This window comes from Myotis lucifugus, unplaced genomic scaffold (assembly GCF_000147115.1).
Source record: "Myotis lucifugus unplaced genomic scaffold, Myoluc2.0 scaffold_335, whole genome shotgun sequence".
Taxonomy (NCBI): Eukaryota; Metazoa; Chordata; class Mammalia; order Chiroptera; family Vespertilionidae; genus Myotis; species Myotis lucifugus.
In genome coordinates this window covers 230,380-249,718 of record NW_005871383.1, presented here as the reverse complement: position 1 = coordinate 249,718, position 19,339 = coordinate 230,380, and the positions used below count along the sequence as shown (strand labels likewise).

The window sequence follows — 19,339 nt, the reverse complement described above, 5'->3', positions numbered from 1 at the left end:
ATTTTTAATTGGGGAAGTCAATGGCTGAGGTGCAGGTGTTATAATGTACCCCATGAATCACACAAGGATGCCTCAAGAAGTTGAATTAAGGAGTCACATTTATTGCAAATCCGGGAATATGAGGGGGGCATTTTGCTCTCCAAGTCTCGCAGTCCTTACCGAGCCCCAATACCAGATTTATATAGGCAAAAAAATCACAAACATATTGATTACATCTCAGGGTTTGGAATGAGGATCATTTGGTTTGCAAAAAAGCAGTTTACAGAAGCAGAATTGAACATGTTAGTTAAATTATAGTTCTGGGGCTCCAGATCACTGAATCAACGGAAACACATTGCCTGGAACCATCGGGTCTTGGGACCTCTGAGTTAACAGGAACACATTATCTGGAGCCACTGAGGTAATTTAGGATAATTGTTCCCAGGTACAGAAGAATGTGATTTCTAAAACCAGTGAGATCACAATCAATGGGATATTCAAACCAAACCACCAACAGCGAAGGATTCAATCGATTGGGATAGCATACATAAGTTCAGAAAATCAAAGTAACTTTTCTATTGTTTTAGCAAGCAAATAATGACAGAAGCCAAGTCAGCAGGGTTAAAATATTAAACATTTATCCAAACATGGTTGCTACCATGCTTCAAAGGCAGAGGGAGTTTCTGACTTGATTCCAGCATAGATCATGCCTCCCCCACCAAAATGAAGGATAAGCACCAGGAACAGACTTGATGGGCAGATGACCTCATGGAGGCCTGTGAGTCCTGCCTGTAGATGGGTCCTGGCTGCTGCTAGGAGTTAGAGGCCTTGAGGGCTCAGCCAGTGCATCTGGGCAGCACTAGGTGTTCTGAGGCAGGAGAGGCAACATGTGCGAAGCTGGAAGTGTTGAAGGAGTTTGGAGACTAAGAGAGCAAACCCAAATAAGGTTGAACCTAAACTAATTTATCTGGCTGCTTTTTTCCTCCCCACCAATAATCCAAAGTTCACATGAGTTGTTTTTTTATTTTATTTTTTCTCTCAGTACCTTGAATTCACACCAGGTGGCAACCTTCCCTGTGCCTCCTCTATTAAGTTGCTTCCAAAAAACATTTCCACCAGACTTTCAATTCCTTGTTTTAGTTCTTTTCTCAACTGTAGTCACTAGTGCCTCTGTTCCTACTCCATTATTTCAATCTCATTGGCAAAGGTCAACAAAGGCCCTAAGTTGCCAGCCTTATGGTTAATCTTCCTCCTTAAGTCATCAAAACATTTTAAAAAACTCTCTTATTTCAGATTGTTATTTTCAGCTTAGCTTTGTGGTATATCCACTGAATCCTTTATGCTTTTGGAAATATCCCATAACATATACCAGTGTATGGTATGTGAGCCTCGCACCCTGTGGGACTCTGAGGAAGGCCATCTGGAAGTGGACCGTGGGACCTTGGGAGCCTGGTGAGTGTGTGAGCCCAGACTGCAAACTGCAGGGAAACAGCTGGCATTTTGATCTCACACAGTTTGCACACAGGTACACCCACCCCTGCCCAAACCTGCTTGCTTTGTTTTCTGGACTCTCTATAACCATGAACTGTGAAAGCCTGTGATGCGGAAACCTTCACCAGCAGGCCACACCGGTGTCCACATAAGTCTAATAAACCCAGGTCCTTCACAGCCAGTCCTCTGGTTTATTTCTTTAAAACCAGCAGGCAAGCCCTAGCCGGTTTGGCTCAGTGGATAGAGCTTAGGTCCCATGCTCGATTCTCGGTCAGGGCACATGCCCGGGGTGTGGGCTGGATCCCCAGTAGGGGTGTGCAGGAGGCAGCCAATCAATGATTCTCTCTCATCATTGATGTTTCTAGCTCTCTCTCTTGCTCTCTGAAATCATAAGAAAAATAAAATCAGCAAGCAACATACTGATGTTTTTGTCAGACCTCAGCTCTTTGCAGAACAAGTCCTGTAGTCCAGTTGGTGGAGGCAGGACAGGAGGTGGTGTGAATGTAGTGGGGAATCCCAGGTGGCAGCCCTGATTGACAGTTGGGGACCACCTGGAAAACGCCAATAGGAGTATTTTTGGACCTGGAATCAGTGATGTGAAAGCTGCCACTGGCAAATGAAAGAAAAATAAAGAAAATGGGTCTCTTGCGTGGCCTGAGTGGCTCAGTTGGTTGAGCATCATCCCATGAACTGAAAGATCACCAGTTCAGTTCCTGATCAGGGCACATGCCTGGGTTGCAGGCTCCATTCCCAGTAGGGGGTGTGCAGGAGTTAGCCAATTGATGTTTCTCTCTCTCTCTTTCCCTTCCTCTCTCTCTCTCTCAAATCAATAAAAACATATTTTAAAAAGAAAAGAAAATGGGTCTTTTAAGCACCCTAAATTCTTCTGGAGGCCCCGAGGAAGCTGTGGTTCCAGGGACAGTGCAGGAATTGGTGCCTCCCCCAAACTCTGTGTGGGCAGCAGGAGCAGTAAGGGTGACTGCCCCACCCCACTGTGAGAGGCAAAAACTGACATTTTTAAAACTGAAGTGGTGGAAGTTGTCCAAGCCTAATACCCTCCCTCATCTCCGGCGTTTTAAAAAGTTGGCAAGATCACTAAGTAATTAAGCAACACACTAAAGGAATGCAATAATCTCCAAGAATTCAAATGGTGGTTTAAGTTTAGTGAAGGTCTTTCAAAGTTATTAACATAAAATACGTGTTTGTTTTGCCTGGGTTTACAAAACAAAGTTCATGTTATTTATCTCTGTTACAAAAGTTGTCAAGAAAATGGCTTGGGTAATAATTAACTTTAAAAGCTCATACCATTGGTAAGAACATATAAATTTGAAGCTGTGAATGAATATATTTTATACGTCATTTGAAGTATGTGAGTCTATTTGCCAATGAAAACAACCTGTTTCTAGAAGTTATGAAATGTATTCATGAATCTGTCCATCTAAAAAATGCTAATTACTTGCTTTTAGATGTCACTACCAGTTAAGTTTTCTAAGAATTAAGAATTCTAATTTAGTTGGAAAAAAGTATATGGTTTTGGTAATGGAATGTGTAAGTTGTCTGTCTCCCTAGCAGCCTGGGAGAAACCCAGAGTCAAAGCTGGTGTGTCTGTGTCCCGAGCACAGGGTCCAACACACCAGAGGTGGTGCGGATGTTGGCTACACGGGATGAGATGCAATTCTTTCCCTCACTCTCTCCACTACCAGGTGAGGACCATGTTCTGGTTTGTATCACTTCCCACCCTTCTGTGTGTGGTGACAGTGTCCTTCTCAGAACCCACAACCTGTGAAGATGCCCAGAAGGCCTGCTCAGTGATTGCCTGTGGCATCCCGGTCTCCAATGGCACCCCAGGCAGAGATGGGCAAGACGGAGCCAAGGAAGAAAAAGGAGAACCAGGTACCCAGGCTGGTCTGACTTCTTGAATCTTTACTCCCCAGAGGGATCTGGGACAGAGCCATGAGCAGGCTCCCCTTACATTATGATGGGCATGAATCTCTCAGGATAATTCCTGTACATTGTCATTCTCTCCTAAACAAAGACGCTGCTGTGACCTGGTTCCTACCTTTCAACGGGGGAATCGGTGGTGTGTTGTTGTCCGTAAGAGGTGATATTCTGCAGCCCGGGCAGCTGGCGCTGCAGGCAGGAGGTCTTTCTTTCTCAGGTCATCACTAGTTTGCTGTGGTTTCTGGAGTGAACGTGAATCTAGTGCTGAGCTTTTGGAGGAAGAGAATGAGAGATAGACACTGGGCCACATGTCCTTCATCTTCCCACAGGGCAGGGCTCCGAGGCTTGCAGGGCCCTCCAGGGAAACGGGGGCCTCCAGGAAGTAGAGGGGCTCCTGGGACGCAAGGAGTGAAGGGTCTAAAAGGAGATTGTGGAGACAGTTCAGGTAAGAGGCTCATCTCAGCAGGGCGTGGGTTGAGGGGACCGGCCCGGGACCTCGAAGGCCTGGTGGCAGGGTCCCGTCTCCGCTGCCCCACTGGCAGACCTCCCCTCTGCTTCCTGACCCAGCACTCTCACTCCTCCCAGTCCTACTTGTGGCCTGAAGGGATTCCCACAGGCACCTGAGAACAGACTTGCAACCCTGCTGGCCACCCCTCGCGGCCCTTGCAGATGGACCAGCTCCCTCAGCTGGAGCAGCCGATGCCAGGCTCCAGGATGGAAGGTAGGAAACCGGTCCCCTAGGGAGTTAGGTTTAAGTTTGTTGACACAAGAGTGGCAGGAAGATGGTCTGCTTCATAAGATCCCTGGTGCAATAGAGTAATGCATAGAGTAACTAAATAAATTCATCCAAAGTGAAATAAAGTAATTAGTAACAAGAAAACAAAAGTGATGACCTCACATAAATATTTGCTCACTGACCCATCACAATTATAAGAATACCAGTGACACCACTGTGCTGCGTGACTCACCCAAATCCTGCGCACGCCGAGGGAGTCCCTTGAGTCCCATGGTGCCTCAAGATACACAGTCAAGTAAAGCCTCGCCTCAGGACCCATATCAAGTCCCTCTTCACCACGCTCACAGCCTCCTGGTGACCAGTCTTTGGTCGTTAGGGTGTGACAGCATCAGGGCCACGGGGTTTTTATAATAGAGATTAAAGAGCCCACCTGCAATAGGAAATGAAAGCATGATTAAGAAAATGCTTTAAAAAGGAGAATGAGTTCTGTCTTTTCCTATAATTGAGTATAATATTGCAGTATTTAAGCAGTATGTGAAGAAAAGGATCCAGAGCTACAGTTTGCAAGTTACCGTTATTGCTATTGTTATTCCTAGTTTCAGAGTTACAGTTCATAAGAGTTATGAATTATGTCTGAGAAGGCAGAAATACAGTTATGTTTTTTTTGCTTCCTTTTGTTTTCTTATTTTTCTGGAATAAGCATACTTCTTAATAAGCTTTTATTCCACCCAAAATACTCTGTTCTTGAATTTAAAGTCTTTTTCTCAATATATGCCCTTTTCCCGTTGCTGTGCAGTTACGGAGACTAAGCTGGCTAACTTAGAGAGAGAGCTGAGGAGCCTGGAGGCGGAACTGGACCGCATCAAAAATGTAAGCCTCTTCCTGCCCCACTGGGTTCCTGCTCTCCCCTTGTCCTTGAGCGCTCTGGGCTTTCAGGAGGTGGACTAGAACTAACAATTGTGAACACGGATTATATACCAGGGCCTGTGCTAGGCTGGCATTTTCTCATAATATAGTTTCATTCTGTCCTCTCATCACTGCTGTTTGTGAGCATTACACTTATTTAACTTACAAGTGAGAGAAAACAGGTCCAGGATTTGTAGACAATTCTTTCACCATCACCCATTGGGAAGCAGCAAAGGAAAGCTTGCATGGAGGTCTGCTGCCTCCAAATCCTTGCTCCTTCCTCAGCACCCGCTGTTCTCAGACGGCTGTCCCTGCCCCTTTCTATCCTGGCATTCAAGCCTGGCAACAAGGTCCACCCCTGTTTCCCTGTCCACCTGCACTGGGGCAGTTTGTGTGGGGGACTGTCTCCAGGACAGGCTCCCCCAGGAGAGGCGGGGCTCTGCCAGGGTCTTCCCTACACAGTGTTTACCTCTGACCTGACCGTTGTGGTACAGAGGAGTTCAGGCTGAGGACCTGTAACTAAGGGAACTTGAGAGACTGTCCTGGGACCCATGAGGACACCTAGGAGACCTCAGCCCACACAGAGATGGTGGGGATCTCCTGCAGGTCTCCAGTAGAGATGACATTATTGTCCCACTAGATGTTACTCTGTGTTGTAACTGAACTTGGACTTCCTGGAAGCCCAGCTGATGGCAGCACCGGGATTATTGCAGGAGACCCGGAAGGTGCCTTCACTTGCTCAGGGATGCAGCTCGGTGGCTCCCCTGGTTGGGTTCCCTCAGGTCCTGTAGAGCCCTGTCCTCTTACACCAAGAACAGCAAACACTAGCACACGTGTTGCCCCTCTCCTCCCCCATATCAGCAGCAGACGTGGCCACTCAACTGCCATATATTGAGCTGGGATGAGATCCCGGGGCCATTTTAACCTGCAGTGTCTACCAACGGATCTGAGATGGTGTGTGGAAAAGAACCCACTGCCCAGCTATGCCTGGTGCTTCTGCCAAGTTCAGCTTCTTGTTCACCTAACAAACCGTGGCATTGGGACCACAAAAGCACTATCAGAGTCCATAGGAGAGTTGCCTGTGTGACCCTTTACCCAGCAAGTACATCCTTTGGAGAGTAAACCTTGGCCACCTGTGCTGACCCTTTCTCCTGCTCTGTCTGCAGTTCCTGGTGAGCATCTCCCCTTACATGAGGCCTGGTTCCCAAGCATCGCAAGGGCAGGGACCAGGAAAGGTGGGGTGCATTTAGGATGCACCATGTGGAAGGGGTCTGAGGAGTCCAGAGGCGGAAGCACCCACGGTCTGAGATGGAGGATGGATAGATGCTTCAGAGATGGCTTAACACCACACTCAATATCCATGCTTTATTTTGTCATTTTTAATGATGAAAGTAAAATACATTTTCCTCTAGTAGAGTTTGAACTCTAGTCCATAAATTTTTGGAAGCTTATTGCTGTTTAATTCGAGTTTCTTTAATTATTACTAAGATTGTACATTTTTCATGTTTCGTTACTATTGTCCATCAGTATATCTAATTTCATGAATTTTCTCTTCTCATTCTTAGATATTTCTCTTCTCATTCCTACTTCTATAGTCATTATTTTCTTGTTGATTTATGTTATATACTTTGCAGATAAATAAGCATTTCAATTTTAATCTTACATTGCTTTATTTTGGCAGAGAAGTTTTATATTTTAATTCTGATTTTGAATTTTATATGTAAGTAAAAACCTGATTTTATTTTTCCTCTAAATGCTTAACCATTTAACTGAGAATTATTAATTGTACCATTCATTACTTTCCTATAACCTTGGCAATCTATTTTTATCATGCATATATGACATATATGTATAGACATACTTGGAACTGGTTTTGGTAGCCTATACATTTGGTCCATCTATTCCTGTGTTAGTAACACACTATTACAATTTTGTTAGTTTTATAAAACCTTTTAACATAAGAGGACCAACTCCATTCTCATTGTTTTTTAAATAATTTTTCTGATTGTTCTAGGTTGTTTATTCTATCAGAAGACCCCCTGATGAGGTCCTCTAGCCTCACTCTGTTTTGGAACTGAGTCGTTGGAGAACTCACATCCCTCTCATCCTCTTCTTATCCTGTCAGGCCTCTGTGGCCAGGGCCAGGCATCCTGGGCTTGCTCAAAACCCAGCAGCACTTATTCCCTCCCTTTCCTGCCCTGATCCAGCCCTCTGATCACAGAACTCATTCCCTTGGCCTGAAGTTGCCATCTGAACTTTGACCTTGGCCTGACCCCAACTACTTGCATGTGAAATGAAGCATTCAGGGAATTAATAAAAGTGCAGGGAGGCTAGCAGTGGGGTGACAGTGCTACTTCCTCAGGTCAATGGGCCAGGAAATGTCTTGAAAACACTTTATTCCACCGTACAAACAGGCTTACAAATAGGAATTCAGGATTTTATTCACTCAATTCTTTCATTTTTTCACTCTGTCTTCTTAATGAACAAATATGAAAAGTGCCATTTACTCAGGTAGGGAGGGCCTTAGTGAGTCCTTCTGTGGCCCAAGGTTATTTGAGTCAGGCAGCCTGAGAGAGACTGTATTGCTTAGGTAAATGAAAGTCAAGTAGGTTAATATTCAAATTTTATGCAGTAAAGAAGGGCTACATATGCTGCAGTGACTACCTCCATAATTCACTCAAGGTCCAGAAAGATCCATCCTGATAAATATTTAAATTATAAATATTTTGTTCCCTCTAGTAGATACCTGGGTTCTTGGCTCTAGTATATAAACACCGGTAGCTTGAAAAGGTCAAGCACACCATTAAGCTTGAATTAAGGATATCAGGAAGATAAGAGTGATTGAGAATGCCCCGAACTTAAGCAACTCAGTTCTTAGTGTTTTATGTCGAGGGAATTCAGGACAAAGATAAAAGAGCCTAACACCAGCAAACACCAGAGTGAGCCCCACTGTCAGTTCATGCTGGGAAGTGGGTTGGTTGAGTAGCAGGAGGGTTGAGAACTAGGAGGTGATCTGAGAATATACTATTGAACTGAGCAGGGGTTTCCCCATGGAGCTGCTGTGGTTGTCACCCTCCCACGTGGAAGGGCCCCAGGCTGCTCCCAGGATGTCACCTCGCACTGTGAGGGTCATAGCATCTCCTGAGAGGTCAGAGTCACGCAGCCCTGGCTTCACTTGGTACCCAGGGTACTACACTAGGAACCAAGGCTACTATGGGTGGGGCAGGGCTAATACTATTTAATGCCCGTGTGCACCTCTGCCCATGAATGTGAGTGTAGGAGAGGTCTCTATGCTAAGAAAGGGTTAAAACCTGAATTTTCTGAAATACTGGCCTTAGTCCTTGGCTTTCGTTCGGCTGTGTCTACAGGGCCCAAATGACCCTCCTTACTTGCTCTCTGTGCTGGAAAGCGAACCGGACCCTGTGCTGAGTTGGATCTAAAGGGCCTGGGATTTCCCCATTCCTGGCCTTCAACCCCACAGGACACATCTTTTCTCCCTATTGAGTCAGTTATGACATTTCCCTCCACTTTTGTCATAGAAATAGGTTGCCTCACATGCTGGGTGGGAAGTGGTCACTTTTAGAGGGACTGCCAGACCACAATGACTTTTCACGGGTCCCAATGGCCATACTGTGATGTGTGGTCCACCCCCAGGCCTAGTCTATTGGGCCAGAGGTGGGCATCTGAGACAGGCAGACTCACTTCCACAGGAATTTTGACCTGATATCAAGCCAGAGTTTCTGATCTTTGTGTGACACATGACTCTGTGCTTGGGCAGCTGAGAGCCTGAAGCAGAAGAAGGTGGTGGGAGAAGGAGGAAGAGAGGCGAGGATGCACAGAGGCAGAAGCAGGGAGACCGCACAGCGCTGCTTGTGCACCCGCAGTCCTTGAGCCACCTCATAACTCTTCATTCTTAGAAAAAATGCCTCCCTGGGCTTAAACCATATCCACTGCTTTTTCCTTTGTATTTGCAATGAAATACCTTTCTAAGCTTCCTGGTGGATGGTGTCCAGGTATGACTCCCGAATTGAACATTATTTGCTCACTATTGTATAACTGACATATTTCAGAAGCTGCCAAGACTTGGGGCTTTTCTTCAGTAACAAGAAAAATGTCTTTGCGGAGAGACTGAGCAGTGTGCTGTTGGGAGTTGTGGTTTTTGCTTTCCTTTATTTTTCTTTTTTTTTAAACCTATCAATAATCACTTTATTTAAATTATTTTTCATTTTTAAATTATAGGTGACATACTGTGTAATATTAACTTCAGGTGTACATCCCAGTGGATAGTCATTACATAACTTACTAAGTGATCATCCTGATCAATCTCGTCCCCATCTGACACCATGGTTATTACATGTGGCTTTTGCTTTCAGACCTGCTGTCCTACATCTGAGGTGTGGCTGTGAGTGGTGGGAAGAAGGGAGTGGCCTCTGTTCCCTGGGAACATAGGAGAGCTGCTTTCCTGTCTTGTTGCCTCTCCTATGAGCCTGGGCTTCATCCAGGTTTCATTCCAATTTCTTAAGCACAAGTGTCATTAAAGTCAACTGGTATATAGAGGCCTTTGGCCTAAAAGTTGACAAGCCAGAAATAAAGGGTGTCACAAAATTCACGCAAGATTTGAATTTTACACCATTTACAGTAAACCGTGCTCTCTATCGCGACATGATAATCCAGTTTTTTGTGCCTAAATTGCAAGATATGGATGTGGATGACATGTGGTTTCAACAAGACGGTATCACAGGCCATACAGCCTGAGAAACAATTCAATTACTGCATGAGTCATTTCCTGATTCTATAATTTCCCGTTTTGGTGATCAGAATTGGCCACCAGATAATGCTATTTAACGCTGTTAGACGTTTTTTCTTTGGGGTTTTTTGAAGTCTAAGGTTTATGCCAACAAGCCCACGACGACCCATGACTTAAAGGAGGAAATTGAGCGCTATAGCAACGAAATTCAGCCACATATATGCAAAATGGTCATGCAAAATTTCAACAAAAGAGTGCGCATGTGCCAGCAAAGCCATGGAGGCCATTTACCTGATATGCTATTCCATACATAACCCTATACTGTACATTTTATGAAGCAATAATAAATATACAATTTTAAATTATAAACCTGTGTTTTCTATCAAAATTACTTCTTGCGTGAATTTTGGAACACCCTTTATAAGTTTTGGGATCAGATGTCCTTTCACTAGACCAAGTTGTAGCACTGACACACCTGGGCCTTGAGCAAGTCTTCCCCCCCCCCCCTCTGTGGGAGGAGGAGGAGGAACTGCCCAGCTGTCTCTGAGGCTGCGTGGGGGAAGAACCTCCTGGACTGAAGCCAGGGCAGGGCTGGGGGTGAACCTGAGCGTGGCTGGACCCTCTGTGCCTGAGGTCTCAGCTGGAATGGGGATTGTGCAGGTGGGACTCCCTCCCATGAGCCGACAGGCAGTCACAATGACAGGGTAGAATGAGGTCCTGGTGTGCAGGGATGCAGAAGAGGCTACTCAACTGGGCCACACAGTCCTGCCAGGGAGGCAGATGACCTGCCACGTCAGCCCATGGCGCTGTGCACCTTCCACCCACCCCGAGGGGCTCAGGTCTTGAAACAAGGAGCAGCCACTGGAACCGCCCAGCCCTGGGGCTCCAGCTGGCATTGGCCAAGGGGTCCGGGGGCTCCGGGAGGTCCTGGGCAGGCATGTAATGTGGGTGCCAGGGATCTGAGCCCTGGACAGAATGAGCTCATCCCTGGAGTGAGGGTGAGGAGGGGAGAGAACTGAAAGCCAAGGCTTGAGCAGGTCACCATTAAGTGGTCAAGAGAGGATGAGGGGCTAGAAAAAGAGGAAGATAAGGAACTGCCATAAGGGGACACCAAAGCAAGAGGAGGGAGTGACAGAGGAGGGAGTCACTTGCTGGGTTGTCAGTTTGAGGAGGCAGAGGGCTGAGAAGGAGCCTTTGAATTTTGGGGACTAATTTTATTCCTTGCAACTGGGAAAGCAGGCTGGCCTCTTCTTCCTATGACAGAGCAGCCAGTGAAGCCAGTTTCATATTTTATTCTGAGAGAGGAGTTCTATGGGAGCCCTTGGCTGGCCTCATCTGATGGCTCTGTATAGAAACCCAGCCACAGACCCCTCAGCTCTTCATTGTCATGTCGACAGCACACGTGTCATGGCCAGGTTCCTGGACCAAGGCTGCCCCACCCACCCTGAGGGCTCAGAACTCGCAGATCACAAGGCGCTTTGCTCCACAGGGCACATTGTTCCACTTGCCATTGGTCATTATCTCCACACAGTCCTCCTTGCCAGTATTGTCATTGGGCTCCCCAGGGGCCCAGTTGGAATAGACCAGGAGCGCCCCTCCTGGGTAGGTGAATCTACCCTCTGTCTGGGAGTCAGTCATGCTCAGGAACGCACCACCCTTGTTCTCAAAGTGGACCAGCTGTTGCAAGGCATGGTTCTCAGCCGCAGAGCGTGGGGAGGGCAGCTGCCCCCTGGCCTGTACGCACACTTGCCGTGCCTCCTGGAAAGGTTTCTGAAAGCCTGCGGACTTGAAGACCTTCTGGCCAACATCTCAGCCGTTGGGGAAGAGCTCCACTAGGAGGAGAGCACAGTCCGCTTGGGGCTCTGAGGGCACCTGCTAAAGCTCCATGGCTCTGAGACCTTTGTGCTCCGACCAGAGCCCAGGCCTCCCATATAGGGCCTCAGAGCACCAGGGAGGACAATGGTTAGACCCCGGCTCCGCAGTGTGCTCTGGGAGGTAGATCTGCCTGTCTAGTTACAGGTGAGAACACTGGGCTCAGAGAGGGTAAGTAAGAGGCTCAACATCATGTGACCATCACATGTAGAGTTGGGGAGTCACCCTCATCTGATCTCACACTAGAGCTGAGACGTGCTCTTTCTATTGCACCCCACGTTGCATGGCAGAATCGGTTTTCCAGTTACTGGGCAGTACCAGGAAGCTTTGGCATCGTGCACCAAATGGCATCGTGCAGCCTCTGAGAGCTGGAAAGAAGGACGGTGCTCCCTCTGATCTCACTGTGGACACTGCATAACAGCAGGGCATGAGGCATTGACAGGGAGGTCATGCCACATGTGGGTGTGGGAAAGAAGAGGAGAGGGTGAGCCATCTGAGGGCAGCACTGTGCTAATCTCTGCACTGTGTGCGCCCAGTGCTGGCCTCTAGGTGTGCATGTGGGGGAGGCTGGAGAGCTGGGAGAGAGGACAAGGACAGCTGAGAGGTGTGCATGGGCGTCAGGGGCAGGAGAGAGTCAGTGCTGGAGAGAGGCCTGTCTGGGAGTCAGAGGGCCAGGTATTCAGCCCCACCTTGGCCATGACTGTCCAGGTAGACAAGGGAAAGTCACTTCCTTTTTCGGGGTTTCCAGTTCCTCATCTCTAAGATGGGAATACCATTTATAAAAGCATCACCTGTGTGACATTCAACTATATGTTTTCATTCCATCTCATTTTCCATTCTGTGTGTGTGTGTGTGTGTGTGCGCGCTCGCGCGCGCACTCTAATATATTTTTATTGATCTCAGAGAGGAACAGAGAGGGGGAAATAGAAACATCAATGATGTCAGACTCATTGATTGGATGTCTCTGCACGCCCCCTACTGGGGATCAAGCCCACAGCCCGGGCACATGCCCTGACCAGGGGTCACACCATGATCTCCTGGTTCATAGGCCAACGCTCAACCACTCGGCCATGCTGGCCGGGCTCATTTTCCATCCCTTTGACTTCTGGGTTCATGCATAGAAGCCTTCAGGGCTCCTGAGAGGGCTGTGCTCCAGCCCCAAAGGAATGTTGAGGAGCCCAGGCTGCACCCTGACCCACTGTGACCCTTCCACAAGGCTTCAGGAGTCAGACACTCCACAGGCTCAGGAGGGCACCCAGAGCAGCCCTGGACAGGAGTTCATCTGCCATTCACTACATGCACCCGGGTGGGTCTGTGTGTGCATACACGAATATGGCCACGTGCCCATCTGAAGGCACATGGGAACACTGAAGGTCCACCTGGTGTGTGTATATATGCGTGTGTGCTCATGGGTGTAGATGACGTGAGGTGAGTGATGGCATGTGTGTGATACACACACGTGTGTCAGGTATATACCATGAATTTTCCTTTGTTTGCATCAGTGTGCATGTGAGGGAGTGCACACACATGCATGTTTGTGGAGAGAGGGAGACATATCAAATGCTTGGAACTTCACCTTGGTATGTGTGTACTGAGTGATTTTAGGTACATAGGAGCCAAGCATATGTCTTACCCCTGTGTGCTCTTCTCCTTCAGAATCTCCTCTTTGGAACAATGAGATTTCCTGAATGATTTGAGCTCAAAGCTGACATGGGGAAAACAGGGAGGAGGGAGGGAAATTAGGGACTGAGGTGGAGATGCCCACAGGCACAGGCACTGGGCTGTGCTGCTGGGGCCTCTGACTCCTCAGCACCCAGGTTAGGGGAGAGTCTCCACCATGAACACCCAGGGAGCAGCGGGAGAGCCCAGCACTGGCAGAGCCCAGAGGCAGCCTGCCCCCTGCCAGACCCAGGGCCTGTCTCAGGTGAGACTCTCAATGGCCACATGCCAAGGTCAGACCCTCACAGCCTTGATCCCAAGCACAACATCCCAGCCCCAGCTCTCAAGAAGTGTCTGGAGTCACTTCTGTTGTGGACTGGGCAGCAACATCTTGAGGGGGTTGCACACCTAGCTTCATAGAGATAAGAAATGCATTCTGGGTAGTGGGGTGTCCAGGGACCAGCACAGGTTGGCGGGAGAGAAGGTCTGAACTGCACTGGGCTTGGGGCATTGATCTGGCTCGGGTCACAGGTGGCTGTGATGGTGGGGGCTGGAGCCTGGTAACATTGACCATGCCGGCACCAGCCCACTGAGCTGGTGTCGGGCCTACTCCCTGCTCCGTGTCCCTGGCATCTGCTTCCAGCTCCTGGACCATGTGGCTGCCTTGCTCTGCCCCACCCTATCCTTAGCCCCGGGTCCTGCCCCAGTCCCATGTCCAGCCCATCATCCAAACCCACTCCCATCCTAGAGCCCCCAATCCTAGAACCAGGCCTGCCTCAGGCCGGGCCAACTCCAAATCCAACACAGACCCCGCCTGGAGCCTGCCCTCAGCAACTGGCTCAGGTTCAAACCAGGTCCAGGAACTCACCTTTCTTACACTGAAGATGTGCTCTCTGAAGGTGTCCTACCTGCCCCTGCAAGGCCTCCACCTGTCGCCTCAGAGCAGCGATGTCTGCAGGAGAGAGAGGCTCAGTGAAGACCAGTCCCTCACAGCCAGGGATCAGATCAGAGTCTGGATCCCAAGGGAAGGTGCTCAGTGACAGGCTTTCCTGGGGGAGGATAAGGAGCTGGGCCCAGGACGCCCACAGCTACCGACACAGCTGGCCCTGCTGCCCACAGGTCCCTGAGGCTCTGTAGTGAGCACACTGAGCCCTGAGCAGGTCCTGGCACCCCACTAACTCTGATCCAGATGGCATTTCACAGCAAATTCTGAGAGTCTGGGAGCACAACCCTGGGAGGAGAGAGGGCATTGCACGTCCCTCAGGTACTCCCCATCCCTTGGGTATTTGGTGCTCAAAGCTCTCTGAAGAACTGAGAAGAGAGCCGAGCTGTCCCAGTGATAAGATCGGAAGCTGCTCAGGCTTGCCCTCCCTCGTGTATTAAGTCTAAGCCAGAGCCTCATCTTCCTGCCTTCATCAGTCCATCAGCCTTTCCTGCTTTCACACCCCCCTGCCCCCACAATGAACTAACCACTGACCTAGAGGGCCCTCCTCCCTCTGCATCCCAGTGGGGCGCCCAGAGCTAAGAATGTTGACCTTACCTGGAAGCCCACTCTCTCCCTTTGCTCCTTTGTCCCCAGGAGCACCTCTGTCCCCCTTCGGTCCTGGGGGGCCCCTGGCGCCTGAAGGTCCCGGTATACCCTGGGGTCCGGCAGGCCCTCAGATCAGACAAGAAGAGGTGGGTGAGCTCAGCACACATTTTCCCCCTCCCAGCACATGGACTTTGCTAATGTCCAGCAATCCTCCCTCCCGCGTACAGTCTCCCAAAAGTCAGCCACATACCCTCTTGCACACTACTGACCCATCACCTAGCACCTGCCTTCCCAGGATGTGGACTGTCCCTGCTGCTCACACTGCACTCTCCCCAGTTACAGAGCTCAAGCCCAGTGAGGCACCTCCTTGCACAGACGCCCCAAGGCTCAGTGCTGCAGCTCTGAGCTGGCGGGGTGATGGGGGAGGGACAGGCATCCGCAGCTTCAGGTGGACACAGAAGAACCAAAGGCCCACCCCAGCTTTTCCCATCACTCACCTGCTGGACCTGTACTCCCAGGGGCTCCACGCTCACCAGGGGCACCTTTCTCTCCTTTGAGACCTGGGGGGGCTCTTGGCCCCTGCAGAGCCCTGCACGCCCTGGGGCACCCAACTTCTCCTGAGGAAGGAACAGATTAGGACAAAGGCTGCTGAGAATGTCTGCAGGCTGGATGATTTGCTCAGCTCCACGTGGAGAAGGGAAACTGGGGGGCTGTGCACTCCACTGTCTGGGATCCTCCAGATGTGGGGGTTAAGGAGACAGGGGCCACAGCAAGGCCTTCAGTGGTCATGTCCTGGCTTCACTGGCACCCTGAGCATCCTTAGGTCACATAATGGGTTGCTATCATCATTCCTCCCTCAGCCTTCTGAACCTCCACACTCCAACCTCCTACCTTTGGGCCCAGGCTCCCCTTTGGGGCCTGGTTCGCCTTGGGGGTGCTACATTCCCCTGCATTCCTGAGGGACCCTCTGCTCCAGCCGGCCCGGGCACACCTGCTGGTCCCGGAGGTCCTGTGAAAGGACCAGCCAGTCAGTGCACGGAGTCTCCTCAGAAGGGGGAAAGCGTGAGAAGGTGAGAGCAGTCATAGAGGTCAGAGAACAGCACCATCCTACAGACGCTGCCCAGCAGTATTACAGCCTTCCCTGCGTGAACCCAGCGCCACCCACAGGGCACCATCCTTCCTGGGATGGGTATGTGCATCCTCCTGCATGGCCTAGGACCAAACTTTATATCAGAAATGATCCCTTACATGAGTCACCAGGGAAATGCAAATCAAACCCACGAGATATCATCTCACCCCTCCTAGAATGGCGACTATGAAAAACACAAAAGATCACAAGTGTTGGTGAGGATGTGGAGAAGAAGAACCCCTATGCACTGTTGGTGGGATTGTAAATTGGTGCAGCCCCTACAGAGACCAGTATGGATTTTCTTTAAGATATTAAAAAGATCATTTTAAAAAAATTATGATCCAGTAATACCACTTCTAGGTTTTATCCAAAGGAAATAAAACACTAATTTGAAAAGATGTCCATACCCTCATGTTTATTGCAACATTTCTTACAGTAACCAAGAGGTGGAAACAACCTAATACTGTCCATAATGGATGAATGGATAAAAATGTCACACACACACACTGGAATATTATTCAGCCATAAAAAAATCCTACCATTTGCCACAACAGGAATGGATCTTGAAGGAATTATCCTAAATGCCATCAGTCACACAAATTAAGACAGAGACAGTATGGTCTCACTTACATCTGGATTCTAAGAAACAAAATAAAGAACCTGAACTTATAAATGCAGAGATCAGATTATCGGTGGTTACATAAGATGGGAGCTGGGTGGTGGGCAAAACGGGTGAAAGTGAAAAAGCTACAAACGTCCAGTTATAAAACATGAGCTCCCTTTCCTCCCCTCTGTAGTGCATTTAGGTTAATCCTTTTGATCAGGCCTGAGTGTGGGGCCACAGGGCCTCATCTTTGCCAACCTCTCATGCAGTAGAATTTAGTTAGATATTTCACAGACTGCACAGAAATCATTACACCACAATGAACAACTATAAGTGCCACAGCTTGGTTCTACGGGGCCCCAAAGACCAGTCATTTACCCATGATATCCTCATTCTTGGGGTGAGAAGAATCAGAAGATCCTAGGGGAGGAATCCTGACAGCTAGGGGAGGGGAATAACACCTTGGGGCTCAGGGCAGCCTGTCATTTGCCAACTGGTAATGAGGTGCTTTAGGTGGACTGCATGTCTAGGGGACTTCTTCCCAAGGAGGTGGGCTTCCATTACCAGGGCTTCCACGGCAGAATATCCAGACTTGCTGAGTTTATTACAATTCCAGTGCCCATGCATGCCCACCAGGACAAGCCCATGGTCCCAGCTCTACCTGGATCCTCCTTCTCGCCCAAGGGGCCCTCTTTCCCAACTCGTCCATCACGACCAGGCAGGCCATTCTCCACAGGGCTACACGTGACCAGGGTGCAGTTTTCAATCAAAGGTTTCTGGGGAAGGGTTGTCACTTCTTCTCCCCATGACCTTGGAGGCTGTGTGAGCAGGACCAGCATGGAGAGGAGAAGAAGCATGGCCTTCAGGGTGGACAGAAAGAGAAAGGACGTGCTCTTGGTTCCAGAACACGAGTTAGTGCTTAGCCCAGCACCCGGAAGCCAGAGAGGCACTTTCTTAACACCTCGCCCCTTCTATGGGATCAGAAGCGGCAGGACTCCAAAAGCAATTTAGGACAAGGCAGCCATACAGTCTGGCCTGGGAGGGCATGAGTTACCCAGCTAAACTCTGACATGGTTATCAGCAACATCTACCTCTTCTCAGATGCCCCGTTTTGTCCCTTCTAGTGACTTCCCTTTCACTGCCATCTGCACGGCTAGGATGTGAACTCCTCACTGAGGCCACCTGTCACATCAGGAAGGACTCATGAACTGCCTTTGGGCAGGAGAGTTCCCCTCTTTGAACCTCCGTCTCCCTCTCTGTATCAACAAGGTTGCCAGGCAAACCCATTTCCTGTCACTTGTAGCCTTGGATGGACCAGCACTGGTGGTTTCAGAGCTTGTCTGGAAAGAGCCAGAATGCTCAGTGACATCTTTCCTAACACAAGATGGGCACATGGCTACATGTTTGCCAGGTGGTCTGCCATTCCTGGACTAGACGCTGTCTCTATGAAGAAAGTTCCAGATGGAACCCAGAAAAAATTCTCAGAATAGCTGGAGAGACCCTGGGATGCCTAGAGTGCTGCCCCTCCACCTGGGACGACTTGGGAGAGGGGCCTCGTGGAGGAGGGCATGTGAGGTGAGCTCCGTCAGGAAAGGATGGTTTCAGCTGGAGAAAAAACAGATGTTCAATAGGGTGTCCAGTGACATGTGAGAGGGACTCTGCAGGTAAGTGAGGTCAGGGTGGGTGCAGGACCTGGTCACTCCCAATGGTGGGCTTCTTTCCTCTTGAGAGAAACCTTAAAGTTAGGAGCCAGGAAAGCGCACATGGGAATGGCAGAGGCTGAGAACAAGCCTGAGGGACAGAGCAAAGGAGAAGGGATGGCCAGGCAGCCTGAGGGGGAGGCAGTGGAGGGCCTTCCTGGCCACAGAAGTGCTTTCTTCTCCACCTGCTGGTGGTTCTGGGCTGCGGAGGACCCTGTTGGCACCAGTTCTTTCTCATTCTGAGTTTACCACTTCCTCGGGCACCATGGGAGTCTCTGAACACCAGGCAAGCTCACAGGCCAGCAGCGTGGCACTTGCTGGGGCAGAGGCTCGGCCACGAGCACCAAAGGCTCCAGCCAGAGCCAGGGCATTGCCCCCTGGTGTGCAGCTGCCACATCAAGGGCCCTGTGCCCACATCTGGAGAAGAATGAAAAGGAGCAGACATTCTGCCCCACAGCTCAAGATGGCACAGAGGGCACCACGGCTCACTGTAGCAGAAAGGGCCTGGGCAGTAGCCCCCTCACAGGGTTGGGGACCTAGGACTTGGATGAGGCCTCCTCCCTGGGCCTATAGAGGTATTGGGCAGAGCCACATCCCCTTAAACCAACATAGTGTTCACTTTATGCCTCAATGTCAGACTAAAGTATTATTGAAAAATGACGCCTCTAAAAATTAATAGGAAATTAGTAAACTTGTTCAGTGGGTGTATTTTTAGAACAAATTATGAGCTAAAAGAAAATCATGTTTATCCATGTCCAACGGGCAGTTGGTCCCAGGATGGACTTTGACCCCAGGCCTGGGAATGCCCGGGCTGTTTCTCCTCCACCACCTTCTTTTCTGAAGAAATCAGGGATGGAGAGCCCCCAAGCGAGAAGTTGAAATTGCATTCCCCCCTCAGGCTTCCTGACAGTGGCATCTGGGGTCCAGATGGGTGTCATATCCCACTCACCCACCCTCCCCCAGCCCAGAAGTCTAATCTCCCACTGAGCAAAGGAAGCAGAGTGAGGGGCATAAGAATGGTCCTTCTTCCCCCCACTATGCTGC

At 49.4% G+C, this 19,339-nt stretch overlaps 2 pseudogenes; one reads left to right on the top strand and one right to left on the bottom strand.

Annotated features, from left to right (window-relative positions):
- Positions 1-3,182: 3,182 nt before the first annotated feature.
- The window catches only part of LOC102421924, a 24,838-nt pseudogene continuing 8,681 nt past the window's right edge, over positions 3,183-19,339 (top strand).
- On the bottom strand, positions 11,253-17,452 carry LOC111828345 (annotated as a pseudogene).